Source organism: Octopus sinensis, linkage group LG16, assembly GCF_006345805.1.
Source record: "Octopus sinensis linkage group LG16, ASM634580v1, whole genome shotgun sequence".
Taxonomy (NCBI): Eukaryota; Metazoa; Mollusca; class Cephalopoda; order Octopoda; family Octopodidae; genus Octopus; species Octopus sinensis.
The window spans coordinates 5,765,724-5,789,381 of NC_043012.1; the positions used below are offsets into that span (position 1 = coordinate 5,765,724).

The window sequence follows — 23,658 nt, forward strand, 5'->3', positions numbered from 1 at the left end:
AGTGACACTCATTTACAACAACCACACTATGTCAAAACAAAGAAGCATGAAATATACGCACTCTCATAATACACACTCACACGTGCAAACACTCACATGTATGCACTATACACACTTACACATTCGTATATACACTCATACACACTCACATACATATTCACTTTTATACATTCACATACTCACTAACACATACACACACTCACACATATACACTCACACATACACTCACACTCATATATAGATACACACACACATATATATACATACGCATATGTACACACATATATACACACATACATACACACACACATACATACATACACACACACATACATACATGCATACACACATGATAGACTTCCCATTTCTGTTACCTAAAGTTTTTTGTCGATCTGGGGTTGTGGAAGACGACATCTGCCCAAGATGGATGCCATTGCATAGTACTTCCAGCAAGTGAACCCCAAACCATGTGGTTGGCAAGCAAACATACAGCCACACCTGCACCTTTAATTAAACAAGTCCTCCTGACGAGGAAATTGAACCCTGGCATCTGCATGACAGACAAGGATATTTACTACTGTACCACCATGGAATATACTACAAATTAATATAATAAAGTTATTTTACTTAATTCTTTATTGTTTCTAAGATTTATTGAAACAAAAGTCATATATTTCAATCGAAATAATTAATGAAAATGGCACCATTCGAGTGTGATCGTTACCAGCGTTGCCTTGCTGGCATCTGTGCCGGTGACATGTGTAAAAGATTCGAGCGAGGTCGCTGCCAGTACCACTTGACTGGCCCCATACCGGTGGCACGTAAAAACACCCACTACACCCACGGAGTGGTTGGCGTTAGGAAGGGCATCCAGCTGTAGAAACTCTGCCAGATCAAGATTGAAGCCTGGTGTAGCCATCTGGTTCGCCAGCCCTCAGTCATACGTCCAACCCATGCTAGCATGGAAAGCACACATTAAAGGATGATGATGATGATTTCAAGATCCTCAGGCAAATTCACATCTTACATTATTTCCATCAGAATAAGATGGTAAGCTGGCAGAATCGTTAGCACACTGGGCAAACATGCTCAGTGGCATTTTGTCTGTCTGAGGTCAGCTTTTCTTTTCATCCTTTCAGAGTTGATAAAATAAGTACCAGCTGATCTCTGTTCCCCAATTTGCTGGCCATAGATGTCAGAAAGGTATTTAGTATAATTCATGTTCTGGGACTGTTCGCTGCAATGGATTGATGTGCAGTCCTGGGGGAAATTTTCTCATTGGCTTGTTTATTTTATACCATGAAACTGGGGCTGAAGAATAAGTCCTTTAAGAACATCTTCATTGGGTGGGTACTGATGGAGAATTTAAAGTATTTTTGAATGCCAGTTCATTCAGAGTTGCAGAGCAGATTGGTTGATATTGGGATTAGATGAATGATGATTGGGGTGGAGTATTTATGACACTTTGGAATTGCCAGTGAGTGACTAAGAAAAAAGAATCTGAAGAATTTAATTTCAAATTCTGAACATTTTGAAAGGACTTTGAAAGTTCTTTTTTGTGTTTCTTCCTACATGAAGTGATAAGGTGGGGCCAAAAGACTCAGCTTGGGAGTAGACGGATTACACTTGAATGAAGGCAAAAAGCTTGTTGCATTTTACCATTTAGTGCTTAAACCGGTTCTATCCAGCCGAAATATTCTACCTGCTTTATGTTCAAACTGGCCAGATCTGGCCTACCCTACAATGACATTCTAAAAATAAACTGTCACATCACCAAAGTCTTGAAGTTACAAGATACTCTTTTACTTGTTTCAATCATTTGACTGCAACCATGCTGGAGCATTGCCTTTAGTCAAGCAAATCGACACCAGGACTTATTCTTTGTAAACCTAGTACTTATTCTATTGGTCTCTTTTGCCGAAGCACTAAGTTACAGGGGTGTAAGCACACCAGCATCGGTTGTCAAGTGATGTTGGAGGGGACAAACACAGACAAATAAACATATATACACATACATATATTTATATATACATATATACGATGGGCTTCTTTCAGTTTCTGTCTACCAAATCCGCTCATAAGGCTTTGGTCAACCCGAAGCTATAGTAGAAGACACTTGCCCAATGTACCACACAGTGGGACTGAACCCGGAACCATGTGGTTGGTAAGCAAGCTACTTACCACACAGCCACTCCTGCACCTATAATACTTCATCATTAATTTGAATCAGTGTGAATAGATAAGCCTTACATTTAATGGAATAATTTGAATGCTAAATGGTTGGTTAACATTGGGGTAAAAGAAATGTGTTGTATTCAAAGGTGGGCAAAATTTGGTGCATTTTAGAATGGGGGGGGGAATGGTCTGTCCAATGGTTGAACAAAATGTCTGTTACACTTGAGAATGGGTAAAATCTCATCAGATCTGAATGCGAACAAAAGTTTGGCATACTTGAGACAAGACAAATGAGAGGCACACACTTGGGGGTGGGTAAAGACCTGACACACGCAAATGGTGGGGTGGGGTGGGGGGGAACAGGGCATATTTGAGGCTGGATAAAATGTGGCACACTTGAAGGGTAGTGGAAAAACCAGTGTACCTGAGTGAGTGTGAATATATGCATTTGAATGTAATCAAAGAATAACGGCAGAAAATCTATGAACTCTGTTTAGAGGGAAGCTGGGTGGGTTAGATTCTAATCTTTCTGCTTTGTTGTGCCTTTATTTTTTTAACCATTTCTAATAGAAAGATCTGTGCATGAAGTTTGCGTATGTATGTGTACATGTGTTTGCTCATGTGTGTGTGTTTGCATTTGTGTTTTATGTGTGTGTGTGTCTGTGTTTTTCATGTGCATATGTGTTTGTAATGATGTGTGTGTGTGTGCATGTATATGTATGTACATGTGTGTGAATATATTTTCCCCTGTGTGCATATATGTTAGCACTGAAGTGTGTGCATGTGTGTGTGTATATATATATATATATATATGTATATGCGTTTCTTCATGTACACATGCATTTATATTTCTGTGTGTATATATTTTCCTTTATGTGTATGTATGTGTTTGTGTGCGTGTGAATGTGTATTTGTATGTGCCTGTCTATACATGTCTGTATGTTTGTACACATTGTTTTCTTTGTGTGTGTGTGTGTGTGTTTTTTTTTTTCCTCCTTGTTATACAAAATTCTTCAAACATCCGATTCTATTCTATCATCTGTTGTAATCCACCTAAATTCCGAATTCTTTGTCAGATAGCGAATTATGGAAATAATCACATGGCATTATAAACGGTAGAGTAGGGGAGCGGGTGAGTGGGGGTGGAATGTGTGTGAAACTTTCTCTGGTTCTCCTTTCTCTTTCTTTTGTGTGTTTGTGTGTGTCTGTGTGTCTATGTATGTGTGTGTACACTTCATAAAACACACACACACACACACATGCATATAAATACACACACATTCCACATATACCCACACTAATGCATAAACATACACACGTGTACATATGTATTTATAAACATATACACACTCACACAAACACACATATATGAAGACATACACATTTTTTGAGACCTTTTTTCTTCTTTTTTTTTGGTGGGGAGGCACGGATTCAAGGATTTGGAATTTTACTTTTGTTTTACTTGTTCCCCTTTTTATACCTTTATATATACATATATATACATACATATACATACATACATATATACATATATATATACATACATATATATATATCTTTTTCAAATTTATGTGTATATATTAATCCATGCATGGATATGTGGGTGTGTGGGTCTTTTTTTTTATACTTTGAAAAATTTGTTTTCCATATTTTAGTTCTTTTTGTTTCATTTCTTTTTTAATTTCTAAATAATGATCATTTGCATCAGAAATTTCTGCCCCCCCCCCCACTTCAACTCTCTTTTCTGTCAACACTGTTGTCATGTCAACCATCACCATGACATATACTACAACATATACTTCAATTGTTGCTGCAGTCACCAACATAACTATGAACACAATCATTGTGACCACCACCACTAATTCCACCTTCACTGCTGTGATTATTACTTGCAACATTGCCTTTAATGCAACCATCATGACAACCACCACCACCAACATTGCCATGACCATCACCCACAACCATCACAACCACCGCCACCACTACCACCACCACAATCACCATCACAACCACCATCATTACCTCAACTACCACTGCAACCACTGCCACCATCAACACCACAACCACCACAACACCACCACCACCAACATCACCACCACCACCATCATCACCACCACCACCATCATCACAACTACCACCATCACCACTACCACCACAATCACTGCCATCATCTCCACAACAACCATCATTGCAACAACCACCACCACCACCACCACCACAACCACTACCACCACAATCACTGCCACCACCATCATCTCCACAACCACCACCACAACCACTGCCACTATCTCAGCAACAATCACCATCACCATTGCTATGATGAGGACGACTACCACCACCACCATCACGACTTACTATCACCACCTCAACCATCATGACCACCACCATCAAAATGATTGCAGCCAGCAGTATCATTAACATGACCATCACTACTGAGATGACAGTTGCCATCTTTGCGACTATTTTGACCTCCATCACCACAACTACCATTACCACCACCACCACCACCTCCACTACCACCACCATGTCTACCACCATCACCGTTGTGACGATAATTGCCACCATCATTGTGATTGCCATTGCTACAACCACCACTACCTCTGCTATCATCATCATCATCATCACCATCATGAACACACTGACTACCATTGTTAGCACCATCAACATCATCACAATCATAAACATAACCACCACCACTACTACCACCACCACTACCACCAGCACATAGATAGATTTTTGCAGGTTTTAGCAATGACTCATGTAAAGATTTGCTGTGGTGTGTGTTTGTGTGTGTGTCACTGATTTCATCAAATTCCTTTCCACCACATGCATGGACACAAGAAGCAACAACAACAACAGCAACAACAACAACAGCAGCAGCAACAACAACAACAACAACAACAACAACAACATCAGTGTATGTTCTTCACTGGCATCATATGTCTGTTGATATATAATAATGGCAGGATAGAGAGATGGATTAATTCTCTGATGTTTTGGGATTGAATATGATTTTCTTGGAACCAATTCCTTAAATTGCAGCAGTAGTGTTGCACTTGTTCATGAAGTGAGTGTGTGTGAGTGTAACTCTGTGTATGTACATGTATATGTGATTGTGTGTGTGTGTGTGATTGTCTGCAACAGTTTGCATTATATGTATGTCTTTGTTTGCAGACATATATGTGTGTGTGTGTGTGTACAAATGCTCATCTATGTCTATGCATGTATGCACACCTGTTTGCATGTGCATCTGTGTATATACATTCATGGATATGTGCATCAGTGAACATGCAAATTTTGTGTCCATGTGCAACATGTACCTGTTCAGTTTTGTGTGTGTCTGCGAGTGTGTTGGGTGAGTCTAATCTATGTGCATGAGTAAAGGAGTTCTTTCTTGAAGAAGCGTGGCTGTGTGGTAAGAAGCTTGTTTCCCAACCACATGGTTCTGGATTCAATCCCACTGTGTGGCATCTTGGGCAAGTGTCTTCTACTGTAGTTTCAGGTTGACCAAAGCGTTGTGAGTTGATTTGGTAGACAGAAATGAAAGAAGCCTGTCATATGTGTGTGTGTGTGTATGTCTTTGTGTCTGTTTGTTCTCCCACCAATGCTTGACAACTGGTGTTGGTGTGTTTACGTCCCTGTAACTTAGCAGTTTGGCAAAAGTCCTCAGACCAATTTGTTTGACTAAAACCCTTTAAGGCGATGCTTCAGAATGGCTGCAGTCAAATGACCGAAATAAGTAAAAGAATGTACTGCTATGACATAGCCGTATGCAGGTCCATGAACACTGCCCCTTCTTCCCTTAGCATTTAAACTGGCCATAACTGGCCCAAATATTCTCCCTGTCTTATGTTCAAATTGGTCAGATCTGCTCTCTCACACCTACCCTACAATGTCGTTCTAAAAATAAATAATCACATCAATGAAATCTCAAAGCTATGAGTTAATGCTTGATTAATTCAAAACAATGTGAACTAGAAAAAGCACTCAGAGTGCAGACTTCTGCCAAGCAGTTCATTTTAAGATAGATACACGAGTAAAATTACTAATAGTGAAATGAAAATAAACTTTGGAAACCGCAATGCCACCATAGGTTATGTAGAAATGATGAACGTGTTTTCAAGGGAGATAATCAAAGAACGTAACATTGTAATACTTCATGTAAAGTAAATATAACAAATGGAAAATCCTTCAAGAATCCATGAAAATTCCCAGATCACTACAAAAATTTCATCATCTGTTCCTTGTGTCATTACCAACTTCTCCTGCAAGTTTCATCAAATACTGTTCACAACTTTTTGAGTTATTTTGCACACAGATGGACAGATGGACAAACCAACGCCGATGAAAACATAACCTCCTTCCTTGGCGGAGGTAATAAATAAGGATTACATTTGATAGAATGATCTGAATGCTAAAGGGTTAAGCCTTAACCCCCATCTAAGTCTCAAAGTGCTGTGTTAGTCTATTACTAGCAGCTTTTCTCACAGGAGAGTTTGAAATCAGTCTTAATAACTGTTCTTATACACCATTCTCCAATTCCACAGAGATGGAACTGGTTACAGTAATGAACAATTACTGCCTTGTGGTATCTGATTAGAACTCAGTGGATTCCAGATTCTGCAGTGATGGCATTTGGATACTGCAGTGAACAGTTATCACTTTATTGTATTTAATTAGAACTAGGTGAATTCCACTGTGGTTCAGTTGGTTACGCTCATGAGCAGTTATTAGCTTTTGGAGAATGATGCAGTCCTTGGACACATCCTATTCTGTCAGTGTTCAACCCATGCCAGCATCGAACACAGACATTAAATGCTGCTATTGCTGATAATGTGGAGGCGCACTGGCCCAGTGGTTCGGGGAGTGGACTCACAGTCGGAGGATCGCGGTTTTGATTCCCAGAGCAGGTGTTGTGTGTGTTTATTGAGCGAAAACACCTAAAGCTCAATGAGGCTCCAGCAGGGGGTGGTGGCGACCCCTGTTGTACTCTTTTGCCCCAACCTTCTCTAACTCTTTCTTCCTGTTTCTTGGGTAGCGCCGCAATGGACTGGCGTCCTGTCCAGCTGGGGGGAACACATACGCCATAGAAACCGGGAAACTGGGCCCATGAGCCTGGCTAGGCTTGAAAAGGGCGAGGAAAAAAAAATTGCTGATAATGATGATATCTAAATTGAACTAGGTGGATTTCACAGTGATGCCACTGGTTACAGCAGTGAACAATTACCACCTTCTGGTATCTAATTAGAACTTGGTGGATTTGGTTATAGAGAGTTACTGAACTTGATCATGGATATGACATACTGCCTATGACAGGATATAAATTGCTGAACTCCTCAACTGGTTTCATTGATTGTCTTACGCTGATAATATAATTAGCAGATTAAAAATAGGGAGAAGCAGGAACTTTATTGTCAGCTCAGCTGGGTTTTTTTTACACCAGTTGATTACCTCTTACCTTCCGTCTCCTAAATTATTCAACCATGTAATTGGGAGGTGTTTTGTACCTGTTGTCAGTCACATAAACTAATGGAAGCAGAATAAATTTTGTCATTATCATAAATCTACAGTAAGATTTTAAGCTGTTCTCCTTTTTAGAGGTTCCTATCATCCAGAGAAAATTTCTCTTTTTGAGGTCTTCATATTTTTACCAGATGCACCATTATCATAAAATATTCAACCAATCATTTTTGACATTCTTGTGGCTTATCCATTCTTCCGTTAGCCCTTCACTTCATATGGACCACAAGCCATCGATGACTTTTCTCCACTCTAGATTGTCTTTCCTCTCTCAGGTCTTGTTGGTCTTGAATGGGATTGATGCTTCTCCAATTTTACTTTTTTCTAGGAAGGAGTGTTGGTCCTCAATGCAAGCCCATTTTTACCTTGGGGAAGAGATGATCCATATTATTGTGACCTTTACTCTTTGACCTGTCTAGTATGGGAGACCTTCCTAGGAGCTTGTACACCCAGGAAGGGGTGTTGGTCCTCAATGCAAGCTCATTTTTACCTTGGGGAAGAGATGGTCCATATTATTGTGACCTTTACTCTTTGACCTGTCTAGTATGGGAGACCTTCCCAGGAGGTTGTACTCCACTGACTTAGCTCTTAGGGTCATTGAGACGCATTGAACTATCCACATGGCCATGAGACTGGGGAAACCACGATCTTGGATTTAATTTAGAAATAGTCAGCAAAACTAGTTTGTAAATCATATTTTGGAGATTGGTTTAGTATATAATATTCTGAAAACTTGGTAACAGCTTCTTATCTTCTCCTAAGGATCATAACTTAATGGGTTGCATGTCTCAAGCTTTGAACACATCACCTCCTCATATCATCAGTATTCTGACATCTTAACATTCACAGCCAATGTAATTTACTTCTAATTTCTTTGCTGCTAATTAATCTAACTAATGTAGATAATGACTGGAATTACTACAACAGAAATATCTGGAGACAGTTTGATTGCTCATTCCCTAGAAAACATTGAGGCCATGTAACTGTTAGAAATTATCATCATCATCATCATCATCATCATCATCATCATTATTATTATTATTATATTATTATTATTATTATTACTATTATCATTATTAAGGCAATGAGCTGGCAGGAACATTAGCATTCCAGGCGAAATGCTTAGTGGTATTTCATCTGTCATTACTTTCTGAGTTCAGATTCCACCGTGGTCAACTTCGTCTTTCATCCTTTTAGGGTCGATAAACTAAGTACCAGTTATGCACTGGGGTCGATGTAATCAATTTAATCCCTTCCCCCAAATTTGAGGACTTGTGCTTCCAGTAGAAAGGATTATTATTATTATTATTATTATTATTATTATGGCAGTAAGCTGGCAGAATCATTAGCACACGAGATGAAATGCTTAGCGGTATTTTGCCTGTGACTACATTCTGAGTTCAAATTCCGCCAAGGTCGACTTTGCCTTTCATCTTTTCAGGGTCAATAAATTAAGTACCTGTTGATCATTGGGGTTGATGTAATCTATTAGTCCTCTCCACCAAAATTTCAGGCCTTGTGCCTATAGTAGAAAGGATTATTATTATTATTATTATTGTTGTTGTTGTTGTTGTTAAAGTGGTGAGCTAACAGAATCATTAGCATTCTGGGCAGAATGCTTAGCAGCAATTAATAATCAGCATCATCATCATCATTTAATGACTGTTTTTCACATTGGCATGGGTTGGACGGTGTGACTGGGGACTGGCAAGCCAGGAGGTCGCACCAGGTTCCAATCTGATCTGGCAAAGTTTCTACAGCTGGATGTCCTTCCTAATGCCAACCACTCCAAGAGTGTAGAGGGTGCTTTTTACATGCCACCGGCACGGGAGCCAGTCAGGTGGCACTGGCATCGACCCCATTTGGATGGTGCTTTTTACGTGCCACCTGCACGGGGAGACAGTCAGGCAGCACTAGCAATGACCCACGCATGAATGGTGCTTATATATCTGTCTGCAAATTCTGAGTTCAGATTCCGTCGAGTGTTGACTTTGCTTTCAGGATTGATAAAATAAGTACCAGTTGACTACTGGGGTTGATGTAATCAGCTTACTCTCTCCACCTGAAATTGCTGGCCTTGTACCAAAATGTGAAGTCCTCATCATTATTATTACTATTATTAATTTTATTCAGGTGGTGAGCTGGCGGAATCGTTAGCACACTGGCTAAAAAGTGCTTAGCAGCATTTTGTCTGTCTTTCTGTTTCAAGTTCAAATTCTGCTGAAGCTGACTTTGTCTTTCATTCTGCCAGGGTTGATTAAATCATATACCAGTCAAGTACTGGCATAAAGTTAATTGACTAAGCGCCTCCCCTTATATTTTGGGCCTTGTGCCTGTGTAAGAAACAACAAATGATGGACTTATAATTTGGCATTTGATGCCATATCTGCAAGATGACCTGATATTAGGTCAGGTTGTCTTGCATTAATGTCCTGCCAAAGTTTAGTCGCAAATGCCTGCCACACTCTGTGTAAGCACATTTATGTGTATGTGTTATTCTGCATGTATCTCTCTCTCTCTCTCTCTCTCTCTCTCTCCTCTCTCTCTCTCTCTCTCTCTCTATATATATATATATATATATATATATATATATATATATATATATATATATACATATATATATATATAATGTTACTAGTTCTGTATGTACTGATTGTTCCTTTTAAACATACTACCCTTTATCTTTGTACATGCAATCTGTGGTTAAGAAAGGATATAATGTGTGTGTATATATATATATATATATATATATATATATATATATATATACACACTTGCACACACATACTCATACATATGGTAAACAAATAACGTATATATTTATATGTATATAATGCGAGTGTGCGCGGGTACACACACACATTAACACTATAAAACCTACAATTGCCTTTTAATGTTCTCATCTGCCATTGATGTTCCCAATTGAACCAAAATTCCTTCCACTGTCAAAGTTATCTGAGGCATGAAATAACGCCATTTATTGTAATATAGGTGAAGTTCATAACGATAGTAGTAATAGTAGTAGTAACGGTATTAGTACTACAAGTGGTAGTAATATAATTGTGGTTTTATGCTTCGTGGTTTGATGACCTTTCTTTTTTTTCTTCCTTCGTACCAAACTTCCTGCTTTTTGTATGCATGCGTATGCACATTAGGGTATGAAAGTGTGATATCAACAGCCCCACTCACTATGTCGTGTGTGTGTGTGTGTGTTTGCATAAAGTGCATATCTATATCTGTATACGTATGTGTGTGTGCTACTGTTTGTCTGCCTCTTACTTTAATTATGCTTGTTCTGATAGTCATCTAAACCATTCAGGATTTCCTTGCTTGTTACAATTCCGGCTTTTGAATGACAGTGGCACACTGCCATTTCTCTCCTCACTTCCCCTGTCTTCTTGTTCTTGCTAACAGCACCACCACCACCACCGCCGCCACCGTCATTGTTATCATCAGCTGATTCTAATCTTGTTGGCCTGCGTCATTGTCATCATCATCATCATCATCATCATCTTTGTTGTCATCGTTATCATTGTGGTTGATGTGTAGCCCCTTGGTCAGTTCTGTTTGCACAAACCTATGGCATCCGTTAAATAAGTAACTAATTTAAAGCATTGCAGTGGAATTTACAAATCCACACATCATGCTTTCGTCACGTTGAGGACCATCGACAAGCAGTCATTGTTATTACTTAACCCCAGGTCAGCCCTGACTGAACTGACCTATGATCAAAGACGTTTCAGCCATGACAGTTCTGTCTTTCATTCAGACAATAGATCTAGGACTGTGAAGGCATGTAGCTTAGGTTAGAGTATTCAGCTTGTGGCCATAAGGCTGTGAGTTCGATTCCTGGAGGTGTGGTGTGTCCTTGAGCAAGACACTTTATTTCACATTGTTCTAGTTTACTCAACTGGCTAAAATGGGTTGTACCTGTATTTAAAAGTGCCAGCCTTGTCACGTTCTGTGTCATGCTGAATCTCCCCGAGAACTACATTGAGGGTACATATGTCTGTGGAGTACTCAGCCACTTGAATGTTAATTTCATGAGCAGGCTGTTTCGTTGATCGGATCAACTGGAGCCCTGATGGAGTGTCAGTTTAGGTTTTCATATCTAGGGCTACACTGTCATTATGCCTTCCTCCTTTTCAAAACTGTAGAGTAGAATTTGAGGGAGATTTGGCTGCTATTTCTAGTAAGCTTAAGTACCATATAGCAACACCCTCCTTTAATCTGTGTTTGTCTGTAGATTTTGCTGGAGGTCACAGCATCATTTTGTATAGTTATCAGTGGCTAGAATGAAAGTTAGTAGTACAAGATGTTTCCAATACTGACCAGCTATGCAGAGAAAAACGTTCACATTTGCACACAGTTGCATATGATTATAATAGTTATCATTGCAAAATATATTGAAATACCAATTACACGTATGTAAAGAGAGAAATATGTTTAAACAGTTATATATGACAACACGATCTGTGTTGGTCACTCTGATAGCTATTACTATGAAATAACCCAAATACTAAACAGCCAGACACACACACACACACACACACACACACACACAACACACACACATACATATATGTGTGTGTCATCATCATCATCATCCTCGTTTAAACGTCTGTTTTCTGTGCTAGCACAGGTTGGACGGTTCAACCAGTGTCTGGGAAGCCAGGAGGCTACACCAGGCTCCAGTTTGATCTGGCAGTGTTTCTACAGCTGGATGCCCTTCCTAACGCCAACCACTTTGTGAGTGTAGTGGGTGCTTTTTACGTGCCACCGGCACAGGTTTGTGTATATATATAAAGAGGAGTATATAGGGATAAATTTTCCAGCCAGGTACCCTAATAGTTCTCAGGCATATTCCAGGTCCCAGCTAGCCACACCAATTAGTCAGAAACATCAATGATTGCTTAGTGTTGGCAATCCTGCTGTAATTCTTTTGATGGGTAAATGCAATTTCACTACCAACTAACTTGGTATGCTGTATAACTGTAAAATTAAAAGAAAAATTTGAAAAAAATGTATCAATCTCTGGATTCTTTGTAACTGTTTTGGATATATATATATATATGGAGAGAAAGAGAGAGAGGAAAAAAATATGTTCATGGCTGTATTTGTCGACACAGAGTTGGTCACTGTATTAGCTTTGACTATAAAGTATATCCTAATACTAACCAACCAGACACACACACACACACACACACATAAAGAGAGAAAGAAAAATGTGTTCAAATATAGTCATATATGTCGACAATCTGCATTGGTCTCTGTAATAGTTATTACTATAAAATATATTCAAATACTAACCAGCCACATTTGTATAGAGAAATCTATCCAAATGTTTGTATTGGTGACTATAATAGTCTGTATTGGTGACTATAATAGTTAGTACTACAAAATACATTGAAATACTGGTTGAATGTGTAGACAAAAATTTTCCTTTTGTTTTCATTCATTAACTTTATAGCAATTACTGGGTTAAATATGTTTCTCATTTTATAACTGAATGGATGTAGTATTCACTGAAAATAACTTTGTTATGGCAGAATGGTTGGCATGTTGGATAAAATGCTTAGCAGCATTTCTTTTCTGGCTCTTTACTTTCTAAGTTCAAATTCTGCCTTGGTTAACTTAGCCTTTCATCCTTTTGGGGTTGATAAAATAAGTACCAGTGGTGCATTGGGGGTTGGTGTAACTGACTTGCCTCCTCCCCTAAAATTGCTGGTCTTGTGTCAAAATTATTATTATTATTATTATCATTATTATCTCTGCCTCAGTGAAGGTGGAGGTATTGTTTTCAGTCGTGTTTGTTTGTTTGTCCATGGGCAAGATATCTCAAGAACTGCTGGATAGATTCAGATGAAACTTTCAGGGGTGTTTGGCATTGTGGCTGGCATGAACTGATTAAATTTTGGGATTGACCTGGTACCAGACAAGGATTCTGGATTACTTTTCCTCTGTTTTTACTTAATTTTTGAGAGCGATTGGGTTCATTTTTGGTATTTTCATTTATGAGAGCAGTCGAGTTTATTTCAGATATTCTCATTTTAAAAATCATCTCCAGTTAATCGTTGAGAGGACATTGGTGTTGCCTTGGCAGAGGTTTGCGCTCTCTGAGTGCTCTTGTTATTATTTGTATTAAGCTGGAACAGTTGTTAGAGCGTTAGAAAAAAATGTCTAGCAGTATTTGTTCTGATCATTTACATTCTGAGTTCAAATCCCTCCAAAATTAATACTGGGATGGAATTGACTAGCTCCCACCTTCCGAAAATTGTTGGCATTGTACCAAAGTCAGAATCAATAATTTTAGCTCTGAATTCAAATTCTGCTAAGTTCAACTTTGTCTTATACCCCTCTGAGGGTGGTAAAATAGAGTACTAATGAAGTACGCTACAGTCAATATAGTCAACTTACTCACTTCCCCGAAATTGCTGGCCATGTGCCAAAATTTGGAATCATCATCATCATCATCATCATCATTATTACTACTACAAGGCAGTGAGCTGGCAGAATCATTAGCATATTGGGCAAAATGCTTGGTGGTATTTCGTTTGTCTTCACGTTCTGAGTTCAAATACTGCTGGGGTTGACTTTGCCTTTCATCCTTTTGGGGGGGGGGGTCGATTAAACAAGTACCAGTTACATACTGGCGTCGATGTAATCGATTTAATCCTTTCCCTCAAATTTGAGGCCTTGTGCTTCCAGTAGAAAGGATCATTATTATTAAGGAGGTGGTGAACTGGCTGACTCATTAACATAACAGATAAAATACTTCGTGACATTTCGTCTGTGCGTACTAGTTTCACATTCTCTCAAGATTGACTTCACCATTTCTCCATTCGGCATCAGTTAAATAAGTACCAGTTGAGCACTTGGGCTGATGTAATTGATTAGTGCCCCCTTTCCCAAAATGTCAGGCTTTGTGCCTACAGTAGAAAGGAGTATTATTATTATTATTATTATTATTATGAGTGGTATAGATAATTAAAACAGCAGACAACCAGACTAACTATATTGCAGTATTTGTGTTGCTTTCTTCTCTTTTAACTTTCTCTTTATTTCCGGTCTATCACCCGCTCTGAAACTTGGCGGTGGCGCTAGAGGGAGGGATTAAGACCCCTACTGTGGAACCCTGATAGTTATGTTTAGGGTTAAGGTTGGTCAATAAACTATATTTCTCTTTGCCTTCCAAAACAGTGAGCCAAAAAAAGGATTCTCTACTCAGGTTTCTCTACCCTTTTTTATCTATGAACCCCTTTGATTACTATTTTATTCTGGGGGAACCCCAAAGCCATTCGATATTTAAAAATTCTTTCAAAATTCCTATTTTATTTTCCACACATTAATTTGTGTTGGTTGAACTATGTAAAATGTTAGAGAAACATAGCTGTTTCTTGCAACACATACCAATACATCTGAAACAAAATTTTTTCAGAGACCCTTAAAATACTTTTGTGGGTCTCCAATTTACTATTTTGTTCCATGGACCTCCAAAAATCTTATATGGACTCTAATTGAGAACCACTACTCTACATGGTCATTCAGCCAGCTAGAAATAACAGCTGAGGGGTTAAACAAAGACAGCCACCAAATATAATTTAATATATTTCTTCAAGGGCTTATTACTTGAAAGAAACTAAATTATTAAGCTTATGTTTCTGTATGGACTAGATGATGGCAGGATGGAAATGGGGATGAATTTTGTCTTTCATGTGACTAACAGGATGTGGAACCCAACTTGGTATTTAAGACACAACAGCCTGAAAAAAGAAAGAAGAAAAAAAGAGAAGAAAAAGCATAAACACTACAAAGTTTTTGTTTTTTTAAAAACTGGCACAAACAGTGTTTGCAACTCATTAAATCAACATATTTACACAGAATTCAAACAGTGGAATAAATTTTTAAGCTGTGTGTTTTTGGGAAGAACTCTTTGAAAGAAAAGTTGATATTTTTTCTTTCTTTACTCAGTAGAGCACTCTGCCTGGGATGTTAGATTTCTCTTCTTCACAGCTCAAAATTTAATTCTCTGTTTGAATTATTATTTGTATTATTATTAATTTTCTTGTTTTGACTCAGAACATCCCGAGTTTTCTTTGGTTTCTACTGTTTTCAAATGTATTACGACCCCTTTTAGCTGCCACTTATCAACACGCAGGATTATGGTGCACATATTTTAAAATTTGAGATCCATCATCATCATTTAACATTCGTGTTCAATGCTAGCATTGGTTGGATGGTTTAACAGAAACCAAAGTAGCCATTGACTACACTGAGCCCCAGTCTCTGCTTTGACATGGTTTTTACGGCCAGACACCCTTCCTAATGCCGATCACTTTACAGTGTGTGCTGGGTGGTTTTTTTTTTTTCCATGCCATCTGCTCTTTTGGGGTCACCATACAGTTCATGACCCACACAGGTGCTGCAAATGCAGCACCAAGAAAAACTACATAAACTGCACAGATATTACATGAACCAAGTTCACCTTGCTTACAGAGTGAGCGAATATGCCATTTAAAAAGAAACTCACGAAACAGAACTAATGTACCATTACATTCGTCTGTTGGAGTGATGAGGACCATTTAGTCATCCTTTTGTTTAAAATAGAGTTGCACACCATCAACGTCACTCTCTAGCCTGTGATGATCATCTTCAATCCAGTGGCAAGGCAAGGTCAAGACAACTGCGGATGGTGACAGATGCAGTGAATGACCAAGATGCCTTACTTCATCTTGCTCTCTGCACTCCATAATGCATCACTGCAGTTGCCTATCCCTCCATTGAACCGTTAAGGTTTTCTTCAGCAGAACCTGCTGGATCCAGTTTTCACCTGCATAAGTAAGCAAGCCTTAATATGTTAATTGACCCATAACTGAGATGCTGACAGGTGCTATTACGCTGGGCAATAGTGGCTAAGAGGTGGTTCCGCACTCCTCAAAACTCTGGAACTCTTGAACCAGGACCCCACCACCAGATGAGTGGAGGCATGTGGCTTAGTGGTTAGGGTGTTGGACTCATGATCGTAAGATTATGGTTTCAATTCCTAGGCTGGGCGACGCATTGTGTTCTTGAGCAAAACACTTCATTTCACGTTGCTCCAGTCCACTCAGCTGGCAAAAATGAGCAATGGACCAGCATCCCATTCAGGTGGGGAATTTATATGCCATGAAAGCTGGGAAACCGGCCCTTATGAGTCGGCAAGACTCAAGAAGGTAACCTTTACCTTTATCTTTAATAACAACTACCTTTACATTTACCTTTAATTACCTTTAACCCATTGCCTGCCATTGTGCCCCATTTGGGGATCTGCTAAAAAACAGTCTCACTACCAGTTGTTCGTAATATTTAAAATGAATTGCTTAAGTACATTGCATTTGAAGAGGTGTGTTTAACAATATTTAGGAGTTAAAGTTTGTCGTTATGAGCTCTGGCTGATTCTAGAGGACATTTTATGTCATAAATTGCAATTTTTGAACTACAAAAATTTGGAAAGGTTTTTTTTTTTTTTTGCATTTCCCATCTATTATATCATTCATTGATATTTCATACACATTTGCATTCATTTGATACTATAATTTAAAAAAAAAAACTAAAATGTTTATTATTGCAATTAGATAGAAAAGGATAAATATGCTTTTTTTCAGCGATTCCCATTTGGGACTTTTCGAAAAATTTATCATAATTTCCAAACTAATTCACATGTGAAGAAAATTTAAATACTAGCTATGGCGGTACATATTCTAAAATTGGAACGGTACAGAGAAGTTTAGCATGGCCTCTGCGCAAGGATGACATGCAAATTCGCGAAGTGTTCCATATTTTTAATAGGCGCAGGAGTGGCTGTGTGGTAAGTAGCTTGCTTACCAACCACATGGTTCCGGGATCAGTCCCACTGCATGGCACCTTGGGCAAGTGTCTTCTACTATAGCCTCGGGTTGACCAAAGCCTTGTGTGTGGATTTGGTAGACGGAAACTGAAAGAAGCCCATTGTATATATGTATGTGTGTGTATATGTTTGTGTGTCTGTGTTTGTCCCCCCCAACATCGCTTGACAACCGATGCTGGTGTGTTTACATCCCTGTAACTTAGTGGTTTGGCAAAAGAGACCGATAGAATAAGTACTAGGCTTACAAAGAATAAGTCCTGGGGTCGATTTGCTCAACTAAAGGTGGTGCTCCAGCATGGCCTCAGTCAAATGACTGAAACAAGTAAAAGAGTAAAAGATTATATATTATTTTAACTCCCAAGACACCGGGCAAAGCCAAAAAATACGAATAAAAAGAATTTGGCAGTTAATGGGTGAATAACAACTAAAGGTAACTTTACCTTTAATAAAACCTTCAACATGAAATCACACACCTGTAAGCCTCAGAGTCTACCTCAGAAAGCCAAAGTAAAGTGCCAGTTTTTATGTAAACATGATTATTGTAAACATTATGATTCAAACAGCTACACCAGACACAAATAATAGTCTCTTTGTAATAATTTACTCGTAAGTAGCCAAGTTTATATTATTATATTCGATGTACTTGTAGGAGTTATCACAGCACAACACAATAAATAACAGCTAATTCAAGTTAATTTTGAGTTATTTGACTTGAGTTTCAATCTTGCTGTTTCTTCAAGAGTAATGCACTTGTACCTATTTATGTACACACACACACACACACACACTTACATGTAACCACATATTTTAAAAGGGTGTTATTCACGAAGAAATTGCAACAGTGAAACTTAAGTCAAACAGCCCTAACTTTCTCAGCTGTTATTTATTTTGTGTGTGTGTGTCTGCATGCTTGCATATGTGTGTGTGTGTGTGTCTGCATGCTTGCATGTATGTGTGTGTTTATCACACACACACACACACACACAGTGTTAGACACAAGATAATTGTGATCAAAGAAAAGCTGCATCAAATATCTTTTAAGGTGGAGTTAGTCTGCTTCGTTGAAGATAGCACTGTTAAAATACAGACAAAATATAAGTGTGTTAACGAGGAATCCATTTTTAAAATGTGTATTTTGCGTGGGTATATGTTTGTGTCTGTGTATCTATCTATCTATCTATCTATCTATCTATCTATCTATCTATCTATCTATCTATCTATCTATCTATCTATCTATATATATATATATATATATGTGTGTATGTGTGTTTGGGTGCATACAGGTGTATGCATATGTGTGTGTATAAATGTATGTGTATATAGGTATATTATGTATTTGTGTGTATGCATGGGTGTGTTTGTCTATGTAAGTATATACTTATAAGTATGAACACGTGTTTGCTTTTGTATATGTTCACGTATATTTATACGTATCTATATTACGCACACGACTCATTAACAACTCCTGTAATACTGTGATTAAGGAATAATCATGCAATTTCACATGTAAAAAGAAGCACTTTGCTTATTGTATTTGAAGTAATCAACCAGAGATTGCATTTTGTAGACCTACCGTTATTAGAAGTGTCTAACAAATATGTGCACACGCAAACCCATACACATATACAGGTACATACATATACACATCTACAAATAAACATATATATACGCTCACACACACACATATATATACACACATATACACGCACATATATATACACACACATATGTATACACACACATATGTATACATATATAATAAATACATACATACATATATATATATATATGCATACATATATATACACACACACACATATATACATATATATGATATGCATGTATATATATATATATATATGTGTGTATGTGTGTTTGGGTGCATACAGGTGTATGCATATGTGTGTGTATAAATGTATGTGTATATAGGTATATTATGTATTTGTGTGTATGCATGGGTGTGTTTGTCTATGTAAGTATATACTTATAAGTATGAACACGTGTTTGCTTTTGTATATGTTCACGTATATTTATACGTATCTATATTACGCACACGACTCATTAACAACTCCTGTAATACTGTGATTAAGGAATAATCATGCAATTTCACATGTAAAAAGAAGCACTTTGCTTATTGTATTTGAAGTAATCAACCAGAGATTGCATTTTGTAGACCTACCGTTATTAGAAGTGTCTAACAAATATGTGCACACGCAAACCCATACACATATACAGGTAACATACATATACACATCTACAAATAAACATATATATACGCTCACACACACACACATATATATACACACATATACACGCACATATATATACACACACATATGTATACACACACATATGTATACATATATAATAAATACATACATACATATATATATATATATGCATACATATATATACACACACACACACATATATACATATATATGATATGCATGTATATATATATATATATACATATATATATATATATATGTATATACATACACATACATACATATACATACTAACACAAGTTTCCATTTCTGTGTTGTTTTTTTCCCTTTCTTTTTGTTTTCTTTCTTTCTTTCCGTCTTTGTTTCTTCTTCAATTGTCTCCATTTACTTCTCCTAATGACATTCTCCGATGATTCATTCAGATGCTGTTATTGATAGCAATCAATGTTTATGGCTCTATATAACATAGATTACAGTCAATGGCTTTTTCACACAGCTACCTTCTTCATACAATTTTCCAATTCATCATTCTTAATGGTGACCCATTTCTTGGATTGTCTTTCTCATTTTGTACCTCCACATGTTTGTTTGTTTGTTTTAATCCTAGTCAGAACTGACTGATCATGTCTTTGATCAAATCCATTCCATCCATGACCATCTCATCCAAATTATTTTTATTGTTTAGGCACCGAGCTGGCAGAATCGTTAGCATGCTGGACAAAGTGCTAAGCAACATTTTGTCTCTCTGTATGCTCTGAGTTCAAATTCCGCTGAGGCTCACTTTACCTTTTGGGGTCAATAAAATAAGTATCCATTGAGCTCCAGGGTTGACATAATTGACTTACCCTTCCCCCCAAATTACTGTATCAAAATTTGGAACCATTATTATTGTTTTTGCTTCGAGATATAATTCAGTATTCAATGTAACCTTCATACTTAAGGACTTTCTCTTCTATGTTTGTTTGTGTGTTTTGCTAACGTTGTAAATGCAGTATGTTCTGGCATACAATTCTAATTTTTGCTGACCAAAGTCCCTGCCCTCAAAAAAAAAAAAAACATAGACGTAGGAGTGGCTGTGTGGTTAGTTGCTTGCTTACAAACCACATTGTTCTGGGTTCAGTCCTACTGCATGGCACCTTGGGCAAGTGTCTTCTACTATTGCTTCGGGCCGACCAAAACCTTGTGAGTGGATTTGGTAGACAGAAACTGAAAGAAGCCTGTCGTATATATGTATATATATATATGTGTGTGTTTGTGTGTCTGTTTGTGTGTCTGTGTTTGTCTCCCCAACATCGCTTGACAACCGATGCTAGTGTTTTTATGTCCCCGTAACTTAGTGGTTCAGCAAAAGAGACCGATAGAATAAGTACTAGGCTTACAAACAATAAGTCCTGGGGTCGATTTGCTCGGCTAAAGGCGGTGCTCCAGCATGGCCACAGTCAAAATGACTGAAACAAGTAAAAGAGTAAAAGAGAGAGTAAGAGGTTGACTTATACACCAAAACAACTTTGGAGGGCTGAAAATTCTATGTGAGATGCAGCAAGAGTTGGGAAGATATTGGTGATGTTTGAATGTTAGCATTACATGTTTACACTGTATACAGTGTTGGCTTGTATGGTGGTAAATCTGGTAATATTATATTATCATTGTGGAAGCACATGGCTTAGTGTGTTGGATTTATGATTGCAAGATTGTGGTTTCAATTCCTGGGCCGGGCAATGCATTGTGTTCTTGAGCAAAGCACTTCATTTCACATTGCTGTGGAGGTGCATTGCTTAGTGGTTAGGGTGTTGGACTCATGATTGTAAAATTGTGGTTTCAATTCCTGGGCCGGGCAATGCATTGTGTTCTTGAGCAAGACACTTCATTCTGCATTGCTTCAGATGATTCAAATGGCAAAAATGATTAATCCTGCAATAGATTGGCATCCCATCGAAGGAGGAATAGCTACACACTAGAGAAACTCTGTAATCAGCTCCATGTTCCTTAAGGGGTCCTGTGGACTAACTGCTATATTATCACTGCTCTTGTAGCTGACAACAGGAATCTTTATTTGAATTTGAGCTGCCAGAATGTTATTAAAATGTTGGACAAAATTCTTACTGGTATTTATTCTACCTTTGTACATCCTGAGTTCAAACACCACTGAGGTCAACTTTGTTTTCGATCCTTTTGGATTAGGGTTGATGTAACTCAGTTACCCCTCCCTTCAATGATGTTCTTGCTTTTTTTTAAGACAGTAGAGCGTAATTTGATGGAGATTTGGTTGTTATTTCTAGAAGACTAAAAGGACAACAGAGTTGACCTCACTGGGATTTGAACTCTCAGAACATGAAGAGCCAAAAGAAATGTCACTGAGCATTTTGTCCAACATCCTTAATGAGTCTACCAATTGGTCACCATACCATGATTTCAAATTTTGGTGCCAGGCCAGCAACTTTGAAGGGAGTGGTGTTAGTTGGTACCATTGTCACCCCCATCTTCTCCAACTATTTGGTTAAGGCTTTATTTCATTGACTCCAGAAGGGATGAAAGCCAAGTCAGCTTTGGCAGGATTTGAACTCAGAATTTAATAGAACCAGAACCTTTTTCTTTTGTAATAATTGCTTTAAAATTTCAGTTCAGGAGAGGGAGCTAAGACATTGACCCCAGGGCTCAACTGGTACTTATTTTATCGACTACCCCCTAAAGGACGAAAGGCAAAGCTGATGTCTGTGGAATTTGAACTCAGAACATAAAGGTGAACGAAATGCTGTGAAGCATTTTCCCCAGCATGCTAATGATTCTGCCAGCTCACCATCTTATTAATAATAATAACGATTAATAATAATTGTTATCATCATTACTATTTCCACCACCACCACCACCATCATCACCACTACTGCTCATTTCTATGCTTTCTGTTGTCTTTATTCTGTCTTTCCCCCCTCTCCCCGCCCCTCCTACCCCACTCCCTCTCTCTTTCTCTTTCTCTTTCGAACAGATTTTTCTGGAAACATTTGATATTGTTTTTTTTTGTTTTTTTTTACTTGTTTGTTATGTAATCAATGCTATTGTATCAAGTAATTACTCTACAATAAGACAGACAGACAGACAACACTTTCCAATATAAACACTGCAGTGTTTCAAACGCAGTTCCCAACAGGTTACACGCAGCCACTCATGCATTCACACTCACATGTTCACTGATGCACTAACAAGCACTCACTCACACACACACACACGCACACATGCATTCATTCATGCATACGCATTTTTTTTTGTTAATACTTTTTGTTGGTTTTTTAGTTCTTAATGGGGTTTTTTCTTCTTCATTTTATTGTTCTTAAGTCTTTCTTAATCCTGTTGCAAGCGTCTGGGTTTTAGATGTGTGTGTGGGTGTGTGGGTGTGTGTGTGTGTGTATGCATTTCATGTGTTTTTTTTTTGAAAATCTATTTGTGTATGCATGTGTTGCATGCTTGTATATGTTTGTGTCTATGTGTGTGTGTGTGTGTGTGTGTGTTTATATTCTTTGTGTTTACATGTGTGTTTTGCATGTCTGTGTCTGTATGTTTTGTTCTTGCATGTATGCATGTGTGTGTGTGTGTGTGTGGTGTGTGTGTAATTAATCCTTTGTTTTCCTTTTTGTTTTTACCCATTTAATCTCCTCTCTCTCTCTTTCTCTCTTTCTCTCTTTCTTTTTTCCCTTCCTTGCTCATTCTTCGTCTCCCTTTGCTCTTCTCTCTCCCTCCTAACTCTCCTCCTCCTGCCTTCCTCATTCTTACCCCTTGCTCTTCCACCTCCTGTCTCTTCTCTTCACCTCACTCTTCTCTCTTCTTCACTCCCCTCCAGTCTTCTTTCTTCCT

The 23,658-nt window shown here is 38.1% G+C and overlaps 1 protein-coding gene and 1 non-coding gene across 3 annotated transcripts in view; both read left to right on the forward strand.

The window, feature by feature from the left end:
* The window catches only part of LOC115220412 (tyrosine-protein phosphatase non-receptor type 13), a 278,782-nt gene that overhangs the window by 41,817 nt on the left and 213,307 nt on the right, over positions 1–23,658 (forward strand). The gene's annotated exons all lie outside the window — the stretch shown is intronic.
* Positions 17,412–17,518, forward strand: LOC115220647. Its single transcript, XR_003882574.1, has one exon. It is a non-coding gene; the product is annotated as a U6 spliceosomal RNA (small nuclear RNA).